This window comes from Crocodylus porosus, unplaced genomic scaffold (genome assembly GCF_001723895.1).
Source record: "Crocodylus porosus isolate Cpor-Errol unplaced genomic scaffold, CroPor_comp1, whole genome shotgun sequence".
Classification (NCBI taxonomy): Eukaryota; Metazoa; Chordata; order Crocodylia; family Crocodylidae; genus Crocodylus; species Crocodylus porosus.
This window is the reverse complement of record NW_017728886.1, coordinates 212,895,096-212,919,910: the sequence shown is the minus strand read 5'-3', so window position 1 is coordinate 212,919,910 and position 24,815 is coordinate 212,895,096. Positions and strand designations below refer to the sequence as shown.

Sequence of the window (24,815 nt, the reverse complement as noted above, 5' to 3'; positions counted from 1 at the left end):
TGGACCCTCTCAATATTGTCCACATCCCTCCTGAAGTGGACACAGTACTCCAGCTGTGGCCTGACCAGTGTCATGTAGAGGGGGAGGATCACCTCCTTGGCTCTACTTGAGATGCACCTGTGGATGCACGGCAAGGTCCAGTTAGCCCTGCCAACTGTGACCTCACATTGTCGGCCCATGTTCATCTTGGAGTCAGTAATGACTCCAAGATCCCTTTCTGCCTCCATGCTCTCAAGAAGGGAGTTTCCCATCTTATAAGTATGCTGCTGGTTACTACTGCCCAAGTGTAGCACCTTGTACTTGTCAGTATTGAAGCACATCCTGTTTTTGTTAGCTGTAACCTATCCAGGTCTTGCTTCAGTCTTTGCCTCCCTACTAGCGTGCTCACCTCACCCCAAATTTTGGTATCATCAGCAAATTTAAACAGGTTGCTTTTCACCCTGTCATCCAAATTGCTGATAAAGAGATTGAACAGCATGGGCCTAAGGACCAAGCCCTGGGGGACTCCACTTCCCACTTCTCCCCAGGTTGAATATGACCTGTCCACCACCACCCTCTGAGTATGACCTTTCAGCCAGTCTGCAATCCATCTGACTGTGTAGGCATCAATGCTGCAGTCACATAGTTTTTTAATGAGGATGGGGTGGGAGACGGTGTCAAAGGCCTTGCTGAAGTCCAGAAAGACTACGTTCACGGTGACCCCTGCATCCAATGCTTTTGTGACCTGATCATAAAAGAGTTTCCCTAGGATTGAGGTAAGACTGATGCCCGGGTCCTCCCCCCTCCCTTTTTTAAAGATGGGGACCTTCCAATCATCTGGCACCTGGCCTGAGCACCACGAGCGCTCATAAAGCTGTGCCAAGGGCCCTGCAATAACTCCTGCTAGCTCCCTCAACACCCTGGGGTGGAGAGCATTTGGACCCGCTGATTTGAACATGTCCAGCCCCTCCAGAAGCTCTCTAACCCAGTCCTCCCCAACCTGAGGTCTGGAGACGTTCCCCTTGAGTCTGTTTTGCATCACGGTGGGGAAGTCCCGGTCCCTGCACAAGAAAGCAGAGGTGAAGAATTGGTTAAAGAGGTCTGCTTTCTCCTCTGGTGCAACCACCAGATTGCCCAGAGAATCTTGCAGAGGCCCCACATTTCCCGGTGCTGCCTTCATCCTCCCCATATATTTGAAAAAGAACTTTTTATTATCTTTGATCTTGGACGCTAGTCCTAGCTCTGTCTGCCTTAGCTTTCCTGACAGCCCCCTCTACAGGCCTGAGCAGAGGAGGTATACTCCTCTTTGGAGATGGCACCCCCCTTCCATTGGTTGTACACTACCTTTTTGGCAATCAGGCATTCCCAGACACCCTTGGTGAGCCAGGGGGCTTTCAGGCACTCTTGCCCCCCTCGCTTCTTATTGGGATGGTCACCTCTTGGGCCCTGAGTATCGTCTCCTTAAGGAATGACCACTCATCTTGGGCACTGAGTTCCCCTGCTCTCGAAAACCCCAGTGCCTCTCCCACTAATTTCAACTCATTGAAGTTGGCCCTCTTGAAGTCTAGGGCTACCGCCTTGCTGCAGGCCCTTGACACCCTGCACTGGATGGTAAATTCCAGCAAGCGATGATCGCTATCACCCAGGTGGTCAAGAACCTGGAGGCCCCTTTACCAGGTCGTTGCCTGTAGATGACGAGCGTAGCAATCAAATAGACAAGACAGACGTAAGATAGAGAATGGGATTAATGTACAAGCAGAATAATGTGATGGCAGTAAATAGTATGTTTCTTCCATCTTTTTGGGTGGAGTAGTGTTGGTGAGGTGCCAGAGCAGTTAAAGTACTGTTTCACAGCTCTGGAGGCCTGTGTTCAAGACTTCCTCCAAACATGATGGCACTTGATAGAATTTTTATATTTTCAGTTTGCTTTTTTTAAAAATAACGGTAATGGTGGTGAGATGATGATTGATAAAGCTCTTTATTAAAAACTTTCAGGTTGCTGTGTCAAGCTCTATGCAGTTAGGAAATGCCAAAATTAAGGTGGTTAGTGCAGTCTGTATGCGTTATGATTGCATTGTGATATAGTCTTTAATCACATGATCACATACTGTTTTTTTCACAGGACTCAGTACTCATTTTGTGTACAGGATGAACCTGCTTTGGGGATGAATCAGATTTATGTAGTGCAGGAGTCTTTTGTCTGTACTACCCCTGCCTCATTTGTTGTGGAAGTTGGAAGCTTTGTAAAGAATGGGGCAGGGGACTGCAGGATGAAAGAGGATGGTCTGATGGGTAACAAAGTTGTGTTCTGTCCTGGAGAATTGGATTTTGCTCCTGACTGTGCCACAGACTTCCTGTATGATGCTCGATAAGTCACTTAAACTAAATTTGCCACTAATTGTGTCTTTCTCCACCCCCTACCCCCCAACTTCATACCAGTAGACTGATTTGTGGAAGTGCTGAAGTCAGTGAGAATTGTGCTTTGACTGTATAAAGTGCTGTGTAATGCTAGGTATTGTGAAAAATCAGGTTATTTGAAAGTGGTAGATATTTCTAACTATACATCTTTTGTATGGTTAAGATCTCCATTTGGGGATGATGCCATGCCCTCAGGTCACAGTGGCAATGCAAGGATAAATACATGAATTTTTTTTTTTTTGGAGTGTTTGGATATGAGTAAGTACCACAGAGATACCCATGAAGACATGAATACTGTCTCTAGAGCAGGATTTAAAGTCTGCAGCAAGTAAGGCTTGGAGCCCTACAATCACTTTAAGAGAAAATGTGCTTGTTGTTAATTGCTGTGATCATTTAATTAAAGTCTATCATACACATAAATACATGGGATGGAATTAAGGTATTATAGGCAACCTTAATTTTGATATTTTTAACTTTTGTGTGCTTGGCTTTGCAACCTGAATAAAGGGGCTTTTTTTGTAGCATTGAACTGTATTGGCATGTGATAGAGTTATACTTGTGGCGTTGTCAACTTTGGTAATGTTTATTTTAAGATTAGAAGACCAAGGAATTCATCCTTGATACTGAAATGCCTACTTCGAACTGCAGGCTATTGACACATGGACACAAGTGTCCTATGTCAGTAATGCCCAAATACTGGGATAAATTAAGAGCAAAACTTCAGCCGTAATTCTTTATGGTCAGTACTGATATTTCCCCAGCCTGATGTCCATGGTCAGCAACAGATATGATAGAACTGCTCGTATGTTAGGAAATGGTGATTATTCTGGTCTTTTTAAAATCAAGCTGAATATTATTTTAACTGGGGGTTTTATGTTAAAGTTATCGAGGCATTGATTCTGATTTCATGAGTAAATCGGGGTTTTCTGTCTTTGGGGCCTGTCACTGGAAGCAGCAGAAGACAGGGATGGAGAAAACTGAGGCATTAATAATGGCTAAATGTGATGGTAAATAGACAGAAGAAGAAAGCACATTCCACTGGCAGCCAACTCCTAGGGGAGCTAATATGTTGGTTTTAAGATGGGATGCAGTAGTGCTTTAAGCCATAGAGCAGTATTTCTCCTTGTTGCTTTCTAAGAAAACCAGAGTTATTTTTGTTTGATTACTGCCCTGGAGTTTATTTTTTTTTGTTTTGTTTTTTTTAAATTGCCACGTTTCAGTTTTCAGAAAAGTATCTGAATTTCATGAGCAGTGGCTAAAAATGAACTTACTTGCTTTACCTAAAGCATAGAGAATTATGTTGCAATTAGATTGATGCAATGCTACATATTACAAAACTGTCACACAATTTACAGACTCTACTCAAGAAAACCAAGGGAATAGAACAGCAAAGGTGTTGTGTGTCTGAAGGGGGGGAGGGATTATGGGCTAAAGTGGAGAGAAGAATGCCAAGAAAAATAAAAATTATGCAGTTTTTGTATGTTCCATAAAACAAAAAAAATTGTTTCATCAGTGTTCCTACTCTTCTATTTCAATGGCAGTTTTAATGCAGCAGGGAAAATGGTTTCTGTTATGTGAATTTTAAGGTAGGGAGGAGGAATAATGGAAATGGAAGCTAATTTTAGTCTAATATATTTTGAAAACTGTTAGCAATACCATAATTATTCAAAGCTTTTATTTCTACAATAGAAAAGTAAAATTCCTTTGGGTTAACTCAACATCTGTTGGACAAATTGGTTCAGTTTCATGAGTCTGTTATTAGTACTGAATGTAGATGGTGTTTTATGAATTCAGTAGAGTCAGGAGTTCAGTGCTCATATTCTTTTGTTTTGTAGTCTTTTTTTTTTTTTTTTTTTTTAATTTAAACAAGGTGCTTTTGGAGTTTATTTTTCACTAGCAGAGAAGTACCATAGTTAATATTCCTGCTATTTCAAGATTTTTCTAGATTTTATTGTTAGCTAGGTTGTTCTTTTTATGCAACATTTATCACTAATACCTTTGTTATAAAGTCAGTGAATCCCTGCTGTTTTGTCAAGGTCATACTAATGGTTTCTGAATTATTTAAGGAAAAAATTGCATTTTGAGGTTGTTCTGTTAATCTGTCCTGGTTTCTGTATTTCTATTTCTTTATCTGTTTTTCCTTCTAAATTAGGAAAGTAGCATCTTTTGTTGCTTAGGAGTTCATAAAATATTTGTGTTTAATTATTTCTAGGGTAATTTAAAAAGAAAGTTGTTCAAGCATCTTTCCTGTCAGCATAAGTACATAACAAGGCAAGAAAATCATAAATTAATGCATTCCTAATATTTAGACTGAATGTAATTCAACCTGAGTTAGCATCTACACAATACAGTACTTAAATATACTCTTAAATTCTTCAACTCGGAACCTTTTCAGTTACTACATATTGCCATGTAATGCATATATCTCATTCCTCAGAATTGTTCAGATGAATAAACAACCTTAACTCTGACTGTAGGTAGATCATGAATTATAGTGATAGGTATATTATGCTTACATAGGCTTAAATGTGCTCTTACAGTCCCATGTGTTTTGTTGTGCCGGTGGGAAGCTGGCTGTGTACGTTTTGGTGGTACAATGGATAGCACATCTGACTACAGATCAGAGGATTGTAGGTTCAACACCTGCTTGGCTTGGAGCAGTCTTTTCTCACAGGCAAGCTAAGGAAATATGGGTTGGTTGAACGGGGACTGTAAGGTGGATAGAAAACTGGCTGAATCATTTGGCTCAGAGGGTAGTAGTCAATGACTTGATGTCTGGTTGGCAGCCATTATCAAGTGGAGTGCCCCAAGGGTCAGTCCTGGGGCCGGTCTTGTTCAATATCTTCATCAATGGCTTCGAAGATGGCATAGAGTGCACTCTCAGCAAGTTTTCAGATGATACAAGGTGGGGGGAAGTAGCAGATACAGTAGACTGTAGATATGCTGGAGGGTAGGGTTAGGATTCAGAGAGACCTAGACAAATTGGAGAATTGGACCAAAAGAAGTCTCATGAGGTTCAACACGGATAAATACCATGTCATGCACTTAGGATGGAACAATCCCATGCACTGGTACAGGCTGGGGACTGCCTGGTAGACGGCATCTCTTCAGAAAAGGACCTGGGGGTTACAGTGAACAATAAGCTAAATATGAGCCAGCAGTGTGCCCTTATTGACAAGAAGGCTAATGGCATACTGGGCTGCATTGGTAGAAGTGTTGCCAGCAGAGCAAGGAAAGTGATTATTTCCCTCTTTGGCACTGGAGAGGCCACTTCTGGAGTACTGCATCCAGTTTTGCCTCCCTCTTCCTTTCTCTCCCCCACTACAAAAAGGATGTGTGGACAAATTGGAGAGAGTTTAGTGGGACACAATAAAAATGGTTTGGGGATGAGACCCAAGGCTCCTGAGAAGAGGCTGAGGGAACTGGGCTTATTTAGTCTACAGAAGAGAAGACCGAGTGGGGATTTAATAGTAGCCTTCAACTACCAAAAGGGTAATTACAAAGAGGATAGAGGCTTGTTCTCAATGGTGGCAGATGACAAAACAAGGAGCAATGGTTTCATGTTGAAGCTAGGGAAGTTTAGGTTAGATATTAGGAAAAAACTTTCTTACTAGGAGGGTAGTAAAGTACTGGAACTGGTTATCTAGAGAGGTTGTGGAATCTCTATCCGTGGAAGTTTTTAAAAGCTAGCTAGCTAAAACCTTGGCTGGGATGATCTAGTTGCGGATGGTTCTGCTTTGAGGAGCTGGTTGGAGTAGATGACCTCCTGAGGGTCCCTTCCAAACCTGATTTTCTATGATTCTGTGATTCGATACATGGTGTTTATCTATATTGTTCTTTAAGGGAATGTATTGGAGTATCCTGGCACAAAAGTAGTTTGGGATGTGAAATTGAGCTATATAAATGCTTTTCTTGATTTGTAATGATCATGTTGAGAGGAAATATAACTCTGTGTTAATTGTGTACTGGTTTTGCTTATTTCCTCCTTCACAATACAGTAATGTGTGTGAGGGGGATATTGATAACATGAGAGGTTAAGGGGGTGATGGAAATGGGGAAGATAAGAAATAAGAGGGAATTGTGATGGGGCATAGAAGTATGGACAGGAGTGGAGACTGTCCTTCACTATTTATATGATTGCCTGAGCTCCCATTTGCTTAGCTTTGTCTTTCTTAGGTCACTGAAGTGGGCTTCAAGGGAAATTCGTGTGCCTGAAGTTTTATGCCAAGTCTGACTGTGACTTAAAGAATAATTGAATTCTTAAGCTGTAGTTATGCTGGAGTTGAAGAAAGGCACTTTTGCCTTCATCATAACATTTGTGTAATCTTCAACAGCAAAATTTATCCTGGATGATGGATAGTCTAGCTAATCTGTGTTGCTCCCACTCGACACAATTTTTTTTCTTACTAATAATATTCATGTTTCTTCTTTGGCTAAAGTCAGAAAGAACTGAATTTAATTGTTTGTTTTCATGCAGAAAGAGCAAGCTCCCAGAAGATTAAAAGTTTTGGGAGTTCTGTCCCTGTAAGGCTAGGCACAGAAATTACATACAAACTGGTATAAGTAATTGGAAACCAATTCAGATCTGTAACACAACAGACATTCAGTGCAGATAAATCACTTTCAGAATGGCTGAAGCCAGTTTAAGATAAACTTCAATGAATATAGTATCAGACTTAACTGATTTAAGTTAGATTTGTTTACTGAACTTTTTTCCTTCCCAGATCCCCTTCAGATTCAAGTTAACTCACCATCCACCAGTATCCCAGGATGCTTTACACCTGCCCCACAAACCTCACCTTGCAGGGAGGGTGGGTTAGCCTTGGCCCAAGCTGTCTGCTCCAGCTGAACAGGGGGGCATGCCCTAGTGCCACCCTGCCCTGCCTGCTCCCCCTCTCCCTCCCCCTGGCTTTTGGCTTGTACCACTACAGGTATGTGGCGGCGTTTCTGGAATAAAAAAAATGAACAATCTACTCAGCTTAGACTGACCTGCAAAGATTAGTTTGATTCAGCCTTGGGTTTTTTGACTGTCTATACTTAGCCTAACTGAACTCTTCCAGGTTCATTAAGAACAGTGGATAAATATTGAGTGCATTTTTGCTGGAAGTGGTCAGTGGCTCCCTGAATTAGTGTGGGGAAGTCACATTGTGGCATGTGCTTCCATTTGGGAAGTGCACAAACCCCTGCTCTGAATCTCCTGTTTTTGGAAAGATTCATTAAGAAGCTGTGATAGCTCAATGATAGTAGAATTTGGAGTCTCAGATCAGAGATCCCTTTCTTGCACCAGCCGTAGTTGTAAGAGGTGCCTGAGACAGAGGGCTGGTAGGAGAGCATCCTCTTTTGGGATTCAGAATCCACATGTGTTCATCTTCTAAGGATACTGCAGAGCCAATGTATTTTGATGGGTATGAGGGTAGGAAAGTGGTTGAAGAATCTGATGGTTACATATGGGAGGTTGTGGTCTAGTAAGGGAAATGGTTAAATGGGATTGAGGTGGAGACATATCTTTTTATATAAAGGATTTTGTGATCTTGCTTTTATGCATTTCAGATTTATAGAAAAACCCTCATCAATTTTTTGGTTTTTTTAAATGGCATCTAAAGGAATAAATAAAAAATAAACAGTCTTTGTTTTGTAAGGGATACTGTCATATTTTATCATGAGAAATTACTGGATGTACTATAAAGAACAAGTTTTCTTATCACAATCCATTTACTCCTAATTGAGTGATGCAGTAAGTTGGTGTGTGCCTTTTTGTTACAGTCTGTTAGGAAAATAACTGTCATCAGAAGGGCAGAGCATTGATTTGTGTGATTGCGTTTGTTGAAGAAATTGGGTTTGGTGAGAGCCCAATTAGTATAATCAAGGGAAGTAAGAAAAATTGCAGAAGGAAATTTACTACTGGTGTGCACATTGCATTTTGTGATAAACAGTATTTTAAAAATTGTCTTGCAATAAAATAGGTTTTTATTCATTAACCCCTGTGAGGTAAGTGTGCAAGCTGTTCAGCCTGAAGAGTAAGGATTGCCTATAGATCTGAACATATACTTACTTGGCAAATTGCTACAATAAGAATTAGTGATATAGTGTTTAAAGTGACAAAACTACTGTTACAAATTGCCTGTGATTTAATATTGTATATTGAACAGAAAAGGACACCAGTGTCAGTGCTGGAGTTCAGAATATAATTGTTTGCCACTGTGGTATGTAATTTAAGTACCTGCCCTGTAGTTTTTAATTGACCATGTCACCAGAGATTCTTTATGCCCTGTTGGACCGATATGTTTTTGAAACTGGATGTTTGTGAAACATACGTGGTTTCTGACACCTGAAGGAATGTGTTAGAGTCCTAGTAGTATAGAAATTTAAAAACAAGTTTCCAGTGGACACAGACATATGAAATCAATATTAAAAATAAAATATTTTGAAAAAATATGTGGTCTCTAAAATGTAGCATGCTTTACATACACCTGGCATTGGGAATGGTGAGTTAAACAGTAGCATGGGACTTGGTTCAACAGGAAATGCATATATTTATATAAATTGCATCGTTTCAGCTATCATAAATACGGCTTCAATGCAGTAGTAAGAGTAAAGCCCAATTTAGTCATAACCAGCATACTTTCTGTTCCAGTCAAAGTGCAAATAGCCATGTAATTAACAATCTGTGGCTCATTCAGTTTAGCTTAGTTAAATGTATTGTTTTTATAATTCTGTCACTTCATGGCAAGAGAAGCTGACTCATTTAAGAACATTTTAAAAAACAAATACTCTTGGTCACTACCAGGTCCACGGAGCCAAACAACAGGATCTTCAGTCTCCCCTTCATCTTGGCAATAGAAATAAGACCTGTGAGTATGACTGGCTTGATTCCAAACTCATAGAAGAGCTTGCCAGTTGGCTTCTTGCCACCATAAACTGCATGGGGCAGCAAAACCTGCTACAGAGCTGGTAGACAGTTTCTCTCTTTAGGGACCTCACTTCTAACATTCCATTACAAATTGGCTTTATTCAGAATCTTTTATCATTAATTTTTTGAAGCCTGATTGCTCAGCCTTTTTTGGACCGTCCTTTTCTGAAGAAGTTTTCTCATCTTTCTTATCCCACTGCATAGGCATTTAACATGGCAAAAAAGCAGACAAGAGAAAAGAATGCTTCTGTTGTGCCTGCATCCTTCCATATTGTGTCAAAGCCATCTTATGCTGCTTTGTGTCCTTGACAGAAGCTCTGCCTCTTTAGCCAGTGGAGCCTGCATTCCCTTTTTTTGGCTCTACTAACATCCAGGCACTTGCACAGCAAATACCTAAGGTTACTGCAATGTGCTTGGTCTGTGCTGCTTGCCCAGAAGAGCCAAGTGTGATGCTATCCAAGAGGAGAAAGTTTTACAGGGAAGCTCTACTCTGCTGCTGAAGCAGCAGTAGTTGTCTAGTTAGTAGCGCATACAGTAGGCCATCTGTCTTCTGAAAGATTCCTTGAAAGGTATTTTCTCTCTCTAAGGGGTGTAGCCTTTACTGTAGAGGCGGGGAGCAGGTCCCCTTTTCTGATTTTTTTCCAATAAAACTGCTAGGCACAATGTGGACCCAATGGGGTGAATTACCAGGTGGCTGCTTTTTTAAATATGTCAGTCTATGAAACTCCTGGGCAACAGACCCACTCTGCTGTGTGCCAGCCAGGGATCCTATATGCTGGCAGAAGTCTTAGTCCGCTAGTTAAACCATTTTTATGGTTCTTTACTGAGATTAGCTAGGAAGAGCTCAAACAGTTGTCAGGGCCCTATGCTATTTTTCTAAAAAGAATTTAAAAAACAAAAATGATGCCAGCAGCCCCACGATAACAAACCACTGTGTACCATATGATGAAAGAGAAAAACATTCAGAAAGAGAACAGATTTCAGCTTCAAACTTCCAAGAGGTGTCAGATATAATTCAGAAGAAAGATTTATGAAAAGTGAATTGAGTGTGTTCTGTGAAAAACAGTAGTTCTTCATATTAAATGTTTTCCATTCCAAGTGAAAATGATAAAAAACTTTCAGTTGCAGTAAAGGCTTGTAACCTTTTGTCTTTAACCCACTGTTAAAAATGGAGCCGAACTTCTTACCTTCTCTACTTCAGTGCTTTGCTTGCTTTAAAGCAACTTTAAAGCTGCTGCTCTGAGGAAGATGGCTACATATTAATTCACCTACTTAGTACTTACAACATTTTTTGTTATAAAATAACTCCAGTCAGTTGTACATTATTTTAGTTAGAGCTACTCATATATTTATTTATTTAGTGTCTTCTTTCTTTCTTCATAGATGATTTCCTAGATTAAGATCATGAATACATCAAAATTATACATGATATGGTAAAATTGGTTATAATTACTGGGATAAAGGATAGGTCTGTAGCTAGTTCCAAAACAGAACAGTGGTCAGTTGCATATATTGAGAGATGCAATTCTCATTCATGGAAATGTACTTGCATACATTTTAATAAAACTGATTTTGGAAAAGTACCTTCAATATTCATAAGCTTCTATGCTGCACCAAAGGTATAATTCACATAGACGTTTATATATGCAATGTATTATACCCCTCTGAAGTTTAAATTAAAATTGGAATTTTAATTGTTTTTAGAAGGAAGCCTGTGCATCTTGTTTTTATGCTGCCTTTTTCTGGGAATCTGGAAACTTTATGTTCAAGAATTAAGGCACAAGAGCACTCGGGTCCACCTTCTCGGCTAGTTGTATTTGTATGTGCTTATAAATTATATAAACTTATGAATTTACGAACATATGGGTTATAAAAAATGTACACATACGTGATATAGTATTATAGTTGCATATATTGCTTAATGTAAGTGGCTGGAGCACACAGTAGTATAGGCCAAAAAGGGTTGTTATCCTAGGATGGCTGCATTCCATATGAGTGGTAAAGACGGAAGGAAATTATGCAGGTCATCAAAAACAAATTCCATTAGGACAGTTGTCTCTATCTACATATGCAAGTTGCAGATTCTGTAGTAAAGATATAGTTAAAAGGATCTTTGTGTCAGGTTGTTTGTTTAGTTTAAAACTGAGAAGTTTTGAAAGATAGAAATAGTTCAGGTGGAAATGGAAGAGCATAGCTAAGGAGGGCAGAGGTACAAATGTGTGCAATTTATCATGTTGTTCTATAGTTTCACATGGGCATAGCTGGCGTGTTTGTCTCCTCAATTTAAAATCTGAATTAATTTATTCATCCTTCAAGTTCAATCTCCTCTGGAGTGAAAAATACCATCTGTTTACAAGTGAATAGCAATGCTATACAGCCACATTGGATAAGAAGCCTTGTATCTGATTTTAAAAAGGGCATCCATAAAATCCAAAGAATAATTGAATATATTTTTAGTTCTCACTTTGCCTTTTAAATAGAATTTTAATGCGGGTTTTCTTTTCCTGTTCAACAGGTATGGAACAGGGGAATGCAGATGGAGCTAACAACAATATTATCTCAGGCTTTTAAATTTCCAATTTTAGGTTGGGTGTACTTAAAACCACTTCTTCCTTTCCATGCAGCTGTATGTGCTGTTACAGGAACAGTCCTTTTATGGAAATCATCAAAGATGAATGAACTGGGATTTGAATAAAAGAATCCGGTGTTGCCATAAATGGTTACTAAGGCTATGTTCATATGATGCTATATATTGGCTTCTGGTTAATAGCTGATAGTGAACAGAAACAACTGTCCCCCTGTGCCAGTGATCCTGCATGAGCTCCTGGTAGTAGAAATACATTGCCTAAAGATCCATTTGTTGACCCCATGAGAGACAAGTTGCAGTTAAAGGAAGTATGATTTTGTGAAGAAATTTCTAAACCAATCACCTTTTACTCCTAGAGAAAGAATAAGAGATTCAGATTCAAGAACAATAATAAAAAATCCTGCACACACATTTCTCCACCTGTCATCTCTTCAGCTCTTGAGCATTTTGGTTGTTGGTTAAACCTGTCATGGATCCTATGGCTTTGTCTCCCAGATTTCTCTCTTCTTTTTGGTTATGAAATCTCCTGGGTACCTACAACAGGCTCTCTTCAAGGTACAGTATATGTTTAGGATAGGTGGTCAAGAAGATCCATTATTTGGACAGGCTGTTCTTTTGTGTTCTAGAGTCTGTTTTTTGAAAAGCCAGTTTTAGCCCTCTTGCTTGTTTTCCACCTGGGATTTTTCATGGAGGCTCTTCCTTCTGCTGATAATATGAGTAGAATTTACTTTACCTAAATTGCAGTCACCTTGGTTATCAAGTAGGTCGGAAGAAAGACTGTTTATGTTAATGGCTGTCAGTTGGTTTTGGTCTGACAGCTACATGATAGCAATCCTCATAGCAAATAGCTAAATCATTAAATGGTAGTAGGCAACTGTCACTCCTTCTAGATCATGGCATGTGCATGAAGGGTCACTAGGACCTTTGATGCATACACCTAGGGAGGAGTATGGGGGAGTGGAGGCTGCCCAGACCTTCCATCCCCACCTTTAGAGCATTGAGACCGTATCCAAAGGCCAGACCAAGTCCAGACGTTGTGCCTCAATGCCTGTAGTTATTACCTAATCAAACCTAGGTCTCCTGCGTGGGAGTTGACCAGATATTTTTAAATTCCACATAGACAAATTGCCTCACTTGTCATGCACTTAGAACTTTTTTCCATTAATATTAATTTTTTCCAGGAAGGCTTGGACAAGTTCATCTCAGAACTTTAAAGCTCATTCTCCTTAGCTTAGAGCTTTTTGAAGGATTGAGGATTCTCTGTAGATTTCTCTGTAGATTTCCAACAGGTAGTTTTACAGATTTTTCCAAAGAGGCAACTCCTGAGCTTGATCAGCTATTTGAGTTTTATCGAAGTGATTTAATAAGGCAATTTGGTAAAGCCAGTGACATCAGGGAACTGGACTCGTTGACCTGGGAAGTCCTTTCTACTCTTACATTTCTATAGCTATTTTGTCTTGCCTCTCCTTAGAATGTATTTTTTGTCCAGGTTGGTATCAGTTAAAATAGTGTACCCATTAAACTCTCTTAGATGAAGGACACTGTTATTTCCTTTTCCCCCACTGTTCCCTCATATCTTTCATTATTACAGGGTTATTCTGCACCCTTTCCCAGGATCTAGTCTCCTTTTCATTTAAGCGCGGTTACCTCCCTTTGCTCTTTTGTCTTCTTTACTTTCTCTCTCTAAGAGAGATTATGAAATTCTCTGCATGTAAAAACTCAGTTTCTATTGAGTAAAATGAAAGATTTGCAAAGCAAAAATATTACTCTTATAACGGGAAGAAAATTTCCATATGCACTTTTATCATCTCATGTACAAGGTAGGTAGAAAAGCTCAAAACTGTTTCAAGCTTTCTAGTTTTTTGGCTAGGATGCATTTTCTTGACGGAACAAGAAATAGTTTCTACTAACAAAGCGTCAGAATGGACGTTGGAAGTTTTCCACTTCTCCAAATATGTGATATTAACTTACATGTAGGAACTTCTGTGCAAACAGACTTTGACCATAGATTTTGTAATGTCAGCAGTTGTGAGGTGGGCCAATAGTTTGCAAGAATGAATTGTTATTTTTACCTTGTACAAGCCTATATGTCAGTCTTGATGAAGGAATTACCTGGTAAAATTTATATAGGGGTCTGACTAAATGGATATAATGGTCACTTCTGTCCTTAAAAATTTATTAATTTTTGTTGCATGCTGTTTGTTCTGAGTGTAAATGTTTGTGGTGCTCACAATTATTTGTGTGTGGCATGTAAACATATTTGGCTATAAATCAATCACAAACTACTAGTATTCATTTGATTATTCACGGTTTCCTGTTAATTAATCAGAGTGCTTAATATTCTTAGCCTACTGATTCTCAAGCAGGGTGTCTTGAGATGCAGTCAAGGGTGCTGCACAGTGTGAGCACTGTTGTGCAACAGTGTGCGAACAGGATTCACAAGATAAACGTATAGATTTTAAATAGGGTTTCATAGTGTTAAAACTGTTCTGACTCATTGAGTTATCCTGAGTTCTTTGCAATTAAATACTTGCTCTATTATTTTTCAGAAGTCAAACAGTAAGTGAGAAGTAAGAGCTGGCATTTTCTGAGGGGTGTCTTGACCCTAATGAACGGTGTCTTGAATCTAAAAAGGTTGAGAACTACTGCTTTGATAATAAATGTAATATCGTTTTTATTCCCTGGCTGGATGAGTAAGTATTTGTAGACATAAGGAAAAATCAAACAAGTCACTTTTGATTCAGAACTTTGTGTAACCGTAAACAGATTTGTTTAATTTTTCATAAGACTTGCCTATAGATTTTGGTCTCGCAAATAGATTACACCAGTAGGAGAAAAGAGTCAACTATCAAAACAGTGTTTGTATATTTGTTTGTTCATACATAAGAAAAGTGTCGTCTGTACTCCCCTACCTTTCATATTAAAGGATGCATGACTTTTGTGTGGTTTGTGTGCTTTCCTGTAGGACTGTATGATGATAAGTTTAAGTGATTTTTTTTTCTTTTTTTTTAGATGTAGTTTGTCATGTAACAGAAATGTGGTTTAAAAACTACTACAACCTCCAATTAAGAATCTCACCTTTCTCTGAAGTTAGCTTTCATTATCTCCCTCTGCTTGCTTTTATTGATATTTATCTATTGCTGTATGATTACTTTCTAGGAATTAATGGTTGTGTGAATAAAGGAGTTTGGAAATAATCAAGGTAGCACTACATATTGTAATGTTGCTTTTGGGCCATCTGCCTGTCAGAAGTGAATTTGGTAGTAAGCCCAGCTGTCTACTTTGGCATATTCTAATTAGCAGAAATCTATGTTATAGTAAGGCCAATTTTTAAAATACTTTTAATAAAAGTGAGAAAAAAACCCTCTACCCAGTTCTCCAGTATAAATTTCTGCTTAAGAGATTTTTATTTCATCAGTCTTTTTTAATCTGCTGTGTTCTGTAATGGGATAACTTTGTGACACCTCTCAAGTCATTAATTGTAATTGTTGAAGACTAAATTCTTTTGGTGTTTTTATTGTGAGGCCTAGTTTAAATAATTGGAGTGAGTGAGGGAGCATCTTGTCTCTCTGTTTGTACAACTTAACAGTTGGGTCCACTTACTTTTAACACTACTGTCCTGTGGTGAATGCTTTCCAGTTACTACCTCCAGGTTGCTCCTGATTGAGAAGTCAGAGCTTCAGTAGCAGTTTAAAGGGAAAAATGAAGTGTAGTTGCATTCCAGGGTACTGGGAAGAACAATTTATGTTCAGTATGCTTACTGAATGTGGAAATAATAATTATTAAGCTAACCAACAAGAAGTGTATTCTTATTAAAATGTGTGGGTCTTTTCAGTATAAGCATATTACTGTGTAATGCTTTGAGAATGGGTCAAAGATTACACATAACAAGGAGTTCTGTGATTGGTTATGAACAAGTGAAAATACTGTAAACTTTTGACCTCACTGTACAGCAAACAGAGCTGCGTAAAGCACCTACAGATGGCGGGATTTAACATAGTCAGTCTCTTGCCCTTTCTTGGCAATTATGATCATATTACACCAGGCATACAGGAGAAGTCAGTTTTGTAACTCTAATACAGTGCGTCTTTGAAAGTTTTGTATTTGCAGTTGCCTGTTTCATTTTTGTATGGACCATCAAGCAGTTTAGCCAAAAAAATTCAACTTCTGTTGTTGTTATTTAACTTAATGATTTCCTGACTGGTTTGCCAAGCTGGCATTTGAACAGAAAATCATTTTGAACATTTTGAATTATTTTTGAACTTTCAGACTATAGTAGGCTGCTGAGCTCTACATGCCAGGGGGAAGGTTTTATATTATTTTGCTGTGGATTTGGGAAAAGGGTATATATTTTTTTTTTTTTATCAAGGGATCTAACAAAATTAGTTATCATTAACATTATTAAACACTTGCTATTAAACATAACTTTGTGTCAGCAGTCTTTTTATGTGTGTAAAAACTGAATGAAATAGTACACGTTATTTATTTGGTTAAAAAAATTCTCTGTCGTTTAAAAATCGGCATTTAAAATGTTGTGGTGTTTACCTGTGAAGTATTTGGCAATTGGATTGTTAGCTTATGTAAAGCAGAAGAATTTTATGAATACAGGATAAAGGTTGTCTTCTCTCTGTGAACTTTATGCTGTCACTTAACAAAATTAGAAGCACAATAAATTCTAAATTGTGCTTTTGGCACAGTTACAGTTATTAAGTCATCGAAGGATATGTTGTTGTAACCAGCTTTTCATGGATGCAATTAAAGAGGGAGGGAGAGGATGGTATGGATACTCATTTTGTGTGCGATTTGCCTTCAGATCAGCTTGACATAGTGACATCAAGTAAAAGATGGGCATCATAGAAGGCATACTTGCTTGTATTTGTTAACCAGCTACTACCTTTCTCTCTCCCTCCTTGCTTCTCAGTTTGCTGCCTAGCTTGTAATCTGATTCCTGTGCCAGATGTTGAGAGGTGGAGTATTGGCAATCAAGGCTTTTAGACCAATCCACTGAGGGAGGTTAATTTATTATATCTGTGGTTTGCAAAAAATTTCCTTCGGTTTTTGAGAATGACTTTTACTGAGACTAGAAATTGGAAGCAGATGATGATGATGATGATGATATAAATGTTATAACAATTTTTGGGGGGAAAGAAAGTTCAAACACTAATAATGAAGTCTTTAAAAAAATGAATATGGAATCATATACTGTGTTTTGACAGAACTAGGTTTTACTTCAAGCATCTCTCTTCCTGGTACAAGTCAATGCATTTTAGCCATGTCTGCACCCATAGGAAAGAGTTGATGATGAAAGGTTTGAAGCACTTAAATAGTTCAGTGGCTACTGTAGAAGCTTGATAAATTCACTTAACAAGGTTTTTAAATTTTCTAGATGGATAAAATAGATTGAAAGAAAATTTCAACTCTTAAGTGCTGTAGTCAACATAAACAGATTTTTATTTGTTGGTAAGTGCTTGAAAATGATAATCTCAGGGATCATCAGGTCAAAATTGTACATATTATTAACAGTGGTATGTTTTGTATCCCTAGAATACTTCTGGTGCATTTTCCTTAAAATAAAGGTATACCATATTTTCTTGAATACAGTATGCTTTGGAATATAATACACAATTTGTTTATGAAAGGCAGAATGAAGATTTTTTTCCCCCTGGTGTTATGGCTGCATAGAACAAGAACAGAGCCTTATCTTCAACTGACTTACCTTCCCTTTCCTGCTTAAGTAAGGCTGAAACCCTAGCAGCTGCTGAAGACTGGTTTCCATTGGTGGATCAATGATTTTGAAAAGAGATGGAGACTTTGAAAAGAAATAAAGAACTGGGGAATGAAAGAAAGACCAGGAACAGCTAGCAGACAGCATAATTGCTCTTAAAAGGGTTAGCTTTATAAAGACCATTCAAGTCTTGAGCATATATTAACAACCTTCTTTAAAAGCAGGTCCTTGGCTGCTCGGCTGCTTTACCTATGGTAGGTTAGGGTAATTAGGTCTGTGCTGTCAAGGTTGACAATAGTCTTATGTAGAGTTTAGATTACTGATTTGTATTAGGATGGTTTGGATAGGGATGATCCTCAGGGGATTGGACTAGATGACCTTTTTCTTCTCCGATTCTATGAAAAAGAGAAATCACTTGTTAACACCTGTAGGGTAAAGAACAATGATCCATTAAGTTAATTCATTATCTCAGCTGCCTGGATAATAATACCACAACAGGAGTCAAAGCAGAATGCTTCTGTCCTGGGTAGAAAATCAGCTTCCCCACTTAATACACATACCCCAGTTTTGGGGGAATGGGGGCTGATTTTGGAAGAAAAGGTATGTATTGTATATGAGAAAATATGGTATGTTTACTTTAAAATCCTTTTATCAATTATAAGAATCCTCATTCTACCATTGATGAGTATCCTTAAAATTATCTAAAGGAATTGAGTATCGTACTAGGATTCAAATTGTTGTCGGCTCTGTCACTGGCTTGCTTAATGGTTTTAGGGTAATCACAGAACTGGTCTCTCAGCTTCTCCATTTGCATAGATATAATTATTACCTGCCGCTCTACCTCACAAGGATGTTTTTGACATTACATCATAAAGTTGTTGTAGTGTTTTAGACACGTGTGTTTGTTGTGTATGCATGCTCATCTTGTATGTTGAATCCTAGTATTATGTATATAAAAAATTTTAAAATTATGTGTTAAATATTGCTGTTATTTTCAGTGTATACAATGGATGAAGAAAATCAGGGAAGGAACAAGTTTCACACTTCTGAAATGAAGTGAGTTACTTTATGTTCACTTATTTAAATTGCAGAAACATATTTAAGCATTATTATAGTATTCTCAAGTTTTTAGTGACTTAAAATGGATATCTCATTGAAGAATATAAAGTTTATACACTTTATTTTAACACATTCTTTCTCCTTCTAGAATAACTTATTTATTACATAGTCTTAGAAATAAAAAAGGTAGTGGTTCTTCTAGTGTTCAATTTTAGTATGCAAATATTTCCAACTTGACTTGCAAAAAAATGTTCTTATCTATAATTTTAGGAGTAGATGAAACTTCTGTGTACAATATTAGTTAGGTAAATGTTTTTCCATTGCTACCTAACTATATCTAATTCATTTTCCACTTTGTCTGCATTTTGAAAATATGACTCAGAAAATGTTAACATTTTCTCATGCTATAGCTTGAATCCACTTAGAAGAAAAGTGTGTCTTTTAATTTTGTCACAGAAGAATTTTTTTGTTCAGTTTTTAATACAGAATATCACATGTCTGATGGGAATTACAGAAATGTTTGCAGTCACCTATCTTTTCATATTACCTTGCATTGAGCCAACAGTTGCAGGTAATCAATATTTATCTAGTCTAATTAATGTTTTTCATTAGTATTTGAAAGGAGACAGTCAATGTCTTTATATGGAACATTCAATCAACCTCAAGTCGGCTATTTCCTGATGTGAAATAACCCATCCTTTGAATAGGTGAATGGCTTAAAATAATGCTACTGCTCCATTTTTGTCAAGTAATTAAAAAGTAAATAAATGTTAGCCCAGAGATGGGCAACCCCTGGCACGAGTGCCAGTTAGTGGCTGGTGGAGATACTTTCTTTAGCACACCACAGGAAGTAGCTCCCCTGCTTCTCCCAGACCCCCTCACCTGGTGCCCTGGGTCCCTCCCCACTTGGGCCACCCCACCTCACCCCACAGGAATTGTATCTCTTCTTCAATTCATCAGGGGAGCAAAAACAGTGATCCTAAACGTGGAGCCGTTTTTGCCTCTCCACTGATCAGCAGCAAGCAGTGGGCCTGCTGGAGTCCCTTGACAGGGAGGCAAAAATGGCACCACATTTAAAACTACAGTAGTCACCTCCCTGCCAACCAGGAGTAAGCTGCAAGCACAGCCCCTCCACCAGTCAGTGGTAGAGGGGCTTACGAGGGAACCTGCAAAACTGAAGGTGCTATCACGCAGCCCACTTGTGCTGTGATTTTGGTAAGTCCCTATCTTTTTCCCTTTTTACCTCTCTTCTCTCCCTCCCTCTCTCCTTTTTTTCTTACTTTTCTCTCCTTTCTCCTATTTCATTTTCTCTCCTCTTTCTTTTTTCTCTCCTTTTTTCTATTTCTTCTCATTTTTCTCCTTTTTCTGTCTTTCTCTCCCCTTTTTCTCTTCTCTCTTTTTGTTTTTTCTTTAACTGTCTCTCATCACAACATGCTTAACAAAAAACTGAATACACAAGAACAAAGGTAGTATATGTAGTTTCACTTATTGTCACCAGGTTTAGAATTTTTAGAATACTTGGTATTTACAGAAAAAGCAACATTTATGATTATTAACTATATTAATATGCAATGTATCCTACCATGTACCTGCCTGCCCTGGTTTTGTTTTTCTGGCATGCTGACACTCCAGCACCTTACAAGGTAGACATTGCAGTTTTTTTGGCACTCCTGCCAAAAACATTGCCTACCCCTGTGCTAGCCATTGTGTTCCCCACAAAACAAATATTTTTTATACTTATTCTGGTACTCTTATGCTTGAGGCCTAATAGTAATCATTTGTTCTTTGACGTCCACAGGGGTCAAAACATTTTGCAAATGATTCATTTAAACCTTGCTAAATGAACACATTTCCTAAAACTTTCAGTGATGTCAGTGGCACAGAGCAGTTTGAGTATAGGCATATATACATAAGAAACTAAAATTGTGCTGAAATATTTGTTAAAGGAAAGCTAATTTTAGCTTGCTTTAGTGTGTAATCTCTACAGGTATTTAAGTAGATTTTGCTTTTACAGTGTATGATGTACTTCCTATTAGAGAGAGACATGTCTAGTGTGAGACATCTAAGAGGATAGTGCAAGTAATAGAGAGCACTAGGAACATGTGCATGTGATATGTATGCTGTACCAATTAACTTTAAAATGTAAAAGAAAAGCAGAAATTCAGTAACTTTAGGTTTCCAGACAAGTTAGAATTAAATTGTTGCTGCTCTTTATGAGGAAAAAAACACCAACAAAGGCAGGAAGGGGTGGGGATTGTTTCTTTATTTTAGCTTAGATCACCGTTTTGACCTCATAACAGTCAATCCCAAAGCACAGCAAGAGCAACTATTAGTGTGCAGATTAGTGAAAGCTGATTGGATAAAGCAGCAGCAGTTCCCATGTTTGGAGATGTGACCACTTAAAGTTAATAAGATTATACTAATTTACATAGTATCTACTTAAGCACAGGTGTTGAAAACTGTAGCAAAAATATTAGTAAAGAGCTTAAATCCAGTAAAGTTATGAAGCAAAGTCTGGCCAAACTTATTCCATGTTTAGCGATAGAAATAAGCCCTGCAAAGTGTAAGTGCCAGTTCCTGTGCACACAGGGTTGTGCTCTTTCTTGTCCTTGGTGCTGATATATCTTTTTTATACTTTTTAGTTGTATGGGAATCGAGGACTGAGCTCAACTGAGAAGTGTTTACTTACTCCGTTCATTACATTAAAATATTCTTGCAGTTTGGCATACATATCAAGACTTTTGACAGCTTCTTGTAAACCTTGTGAGGAGAATTTTGATGATATGTACATTTGATTTCACTGTCTGGAGAAATCAGTTTGCACAAAAGTTATATATCAGGCACTTGGCATTCAGAAGGTGTTTTACATTTTGAATGCTTAAAAATTCATTTCTTAAATCATCAGAAAATGTGTAAAACTGCTTAGTTGTGAATAGCTTGTTTGGGTAAAAATATACCATGTTTTCTTGTATACATTACACACATTTTCCCATTTAAATCAGTCCTGTCCTCCCCCACAAAATTAGCATGTGTGTATTAAATGGCGAAACTATGTTCTTCGCTGGAAAAGAAGCATGGCTGGAGACACGGCATGCCATGCAGCTGCCAAGATGGCTGCCACCTGATTGGCTCAGCAAGCTGAAGTGGCCAAGTCCTGTGTTAACTTCCTTGTAACTATAGGTAATAGCAGAGCACTGTAGCCTGTGCCTGATGCAGCAAGTGAGTTGCTGGTAGTATCTTGGTGAGATTTGTGACACTTTATTTACGTGAATTTGTATGTGAAAAATAACTACTTACAGTAAAAAATGGACAGTCTTGGTACTGCCCTTCAAAGGCTATGGGACAACCTTGTGTGACGCAGAATAGGTCTTCCTAGGACCACAGGGTGTTCAGGTAGTGTGGCATCCCAAGAAACCGTCTGGGTGAGGCAGCAGGAGCTTCCTGCCACACAAGGAATGTCCTGCTGTCTGTTTCCTTTCCCAGATTGTCTCCTGGGTTGCCACACTTTGCCACTACTCTGTTAGACAGTCAGCCATGACTCTCTTCTACATTCTGCCTTCCAAAAACAAGGTGTATGTTTTATTTAGTGGTGTGTTGTATGTGAGAAAATACTGTATTTTCCACTATCTGCTTTGCAGTTCTTTCCAAAGCTGATTATGGTTGTGGCTTTTTAGGAATGAGATTTCCTTAATGATTTGCAGAAACTTTGTGAATCTTTGTTTTTTCCCTACCTTTATATATAGTGTAGTATCCTGAATTTTATTTTGATGGTATAGAGGGGAGAGGGCATTGCATATTGGTATGACAGTTTCCTGTTGTATCCACCCAACACATGCAAAAAATAGTTGTTGATCTTTTTTTATAACATAATAGGGAAAAGATCAGGTGGCAGCATCACTTAAGGTTAGCTTTGAAGTGAAGAACTTTTATGAAATATTCTGTTTTATCACCAACTGTTACCTGCCTTTTGATAACGGTAGTGGACATTTTTTTCAGTAAAATACAAATAACTTTGTTTGTTCAAAAAACCTTTTATGTCAGCAATCGGAATGTTTTCTTTGTAGAAAATTATTGTACAGGCTTTTTTTCTGGATTAAAAAGATTTATTTTCTTGATCTCTCTGCTTCTATTCACATATGTCCTTTGGAGACGTTACTGTTCACCAACTTCACAAAAATATTGTGAGGGTTGTTTTAATAGCTGCAGCCTGCTTTGAAATATTACCAGAATGAAACCCTGCAAGGTGCCTGACCATTTGGCCCTAGTCCAAAAAAAGCCTTTTAAAGCAGGTGCTTAAATGTAAGCACATGAATAGTTAGGTGCCTTGACTTCTGTGGGGGAAGACTGTTCAGCACCTTGCAATATTGAGCCCTAAATGCAAAGTATTTTTACCTAACAGATTGCTGTTATGTTTTTTTTTTTTCTAGTTATATAAAGACACTATAGTGCTTGCATATCACTTTTGATTTGCAATTATTGGTTTCCTCTCTGATATTTAGAGTTCTATTTCTGCTATACTCTGATGGCCATAAATATCAAAGGTAAAATTCTGGTCCTTATATATAATTGATATTTTCAGTTTAAAATATTTCTCGTGGGTTATGGGACAAAGTGTCTATTGGCATTGGCTAAAACATTTTTCTGCAAGTTCTAATGAAAATATTGGGGAATATTTGAAGTTTGCTATAGTTTTAATAGGTCTCAGTTCTCTGTAAAATGGCTTGTCCTAATAACTTTATTTTAATACTACTATAATATTTTATTTTGTATGGTTTCTCGGTTTAATTATTTTTAAAGGGGAAAATAATAAATCTTTTGATGTGAAGGTATTCTTCAAGTTGCACTGTTCACCGTATGTCATTAAACCTATAACAGAAAATAACCCACAGGAAAAACTCTCTCTCTACAGTTCTTATAAAAGATACCTTTACAATTACTGCTATTCTATACCTATTTTACTGTCTTAGTGGGTGATAGCAGATATCACAGAAAGCTGGAGAGAGACCGTTTTGTTTTTGATCCAAAAAAAACCCTGACAGTTTTGTCCACTGAGTGTGACATACCTGTTCCTGACATCAACTTAATCTGAGGCACCTGCTCCAAGGACATATCTAGGTAGACCCAATCTTCGAGTTCATTCCTAAAGTTAGTAAGTTTTCCTCCTTTCAGTGAATATATTTTTATATTTAAGATGCATAAAGCATCTAATAGATGTGTTTAGCTTTCTTGTTCAAATTGATAGTTAAACATTTTCACTTTACAAGTATGAAAATAGAGCAAGAAAGCCACAGGTTTTGACATTAATACAGTTTCCCACTTCGAGACATCCCAGATTGCCGAATGACCTTGGACAGGTTACTTTATTTCTTTGTCTGTCTCTGCACCTGAAAACTGGGGATAATAATACATGCCCACCTTGGCAAAGGCACATTGCAGCCCTTGAGTAAAAGATATTATAAGCTGAAAACAAGATTAATTTTATTTATTGTTATATGATAAATACAGCATGCATACTCATACTATGCGGTTATGGAACCGTTACATACAGGTATGCATTGACTTTAGAACACTGAAACTGCTTTCAAAACTGGTGCCATGGGGAAGAAATATTTTAAGGGGTGTTAGATTTAATGTAGATAATGTAGGGATTAGTGTTTATATTATTCATATAGGTCTATGTAACATAAGAAAAAATGGTGGCACCTTCATTATCATTTTGAAATAAACCTAAGTAAAAGCAAAAGGTGATCTCAGGGTCATGAGCTGAGTCAGAATACAAGCTATTTAGGATATTGTAGGCAAAAATTGAGACTCCACTTAGAAATCAGTAGGCAGGGAGTACAGATTTTGGGGTACCGTATTTTTGCGCAACTAACCCGCACGTTGATATAACCCGCACCAATGTATAACCCGCCGCCAGCTGGTGCTCAAGTGTGGGCTCTGCTGGGAGGGGAGGGATGAGGAGCTGTGAGCCCCGCTGCCAGCCAGTGTTAATTGCTGCAGGGGAGGGGAGGGATGAGGAGCTGCGAGCCCCGCTCCCCACCACTGCCAGCTGTGCTGAAGCGCAGGTTCTGCTGGGCACAGCTGCCAGAGGCTGGAGCTGGAGCCAGCTAAAAGCAGTGCAGGGGAGGGGAGGG

The 24,815-nt window shown here is 38.2% G+C and overlaps 1 protein-coding gene across 4 annotated transcripts in view; it reads left to right on the top strand.

Annotated features, from left to right (window-relative positions):
- NCOA2 (nuclear receptor coactivator 2) overlaps positions 1 to 24,815 on the top strand; it is a 267,032-nt gene that overhangs the window by 80,524 nt on the left and 161,693 nt on the right. Inside the window, exon 4 of one of the 4 annotated variants that reach the window (XM_019549026.1) lies at positions 18,618 to 18,675. The exons of 2 other annotated variants lie outside the window; for them this stretch is intronic. The gene's annotated coding sequence lies outside the window, so the exon portion shown is untranslated. Of the gene's footprint in view, positions 1 to 2,137; positions 2,348 to 18,617; positions 18,676 to 24,815 lie in introns of those variants that run through there. One more of the 4 variants, XM_019549035.1, reaches the window with a different exon arrangement.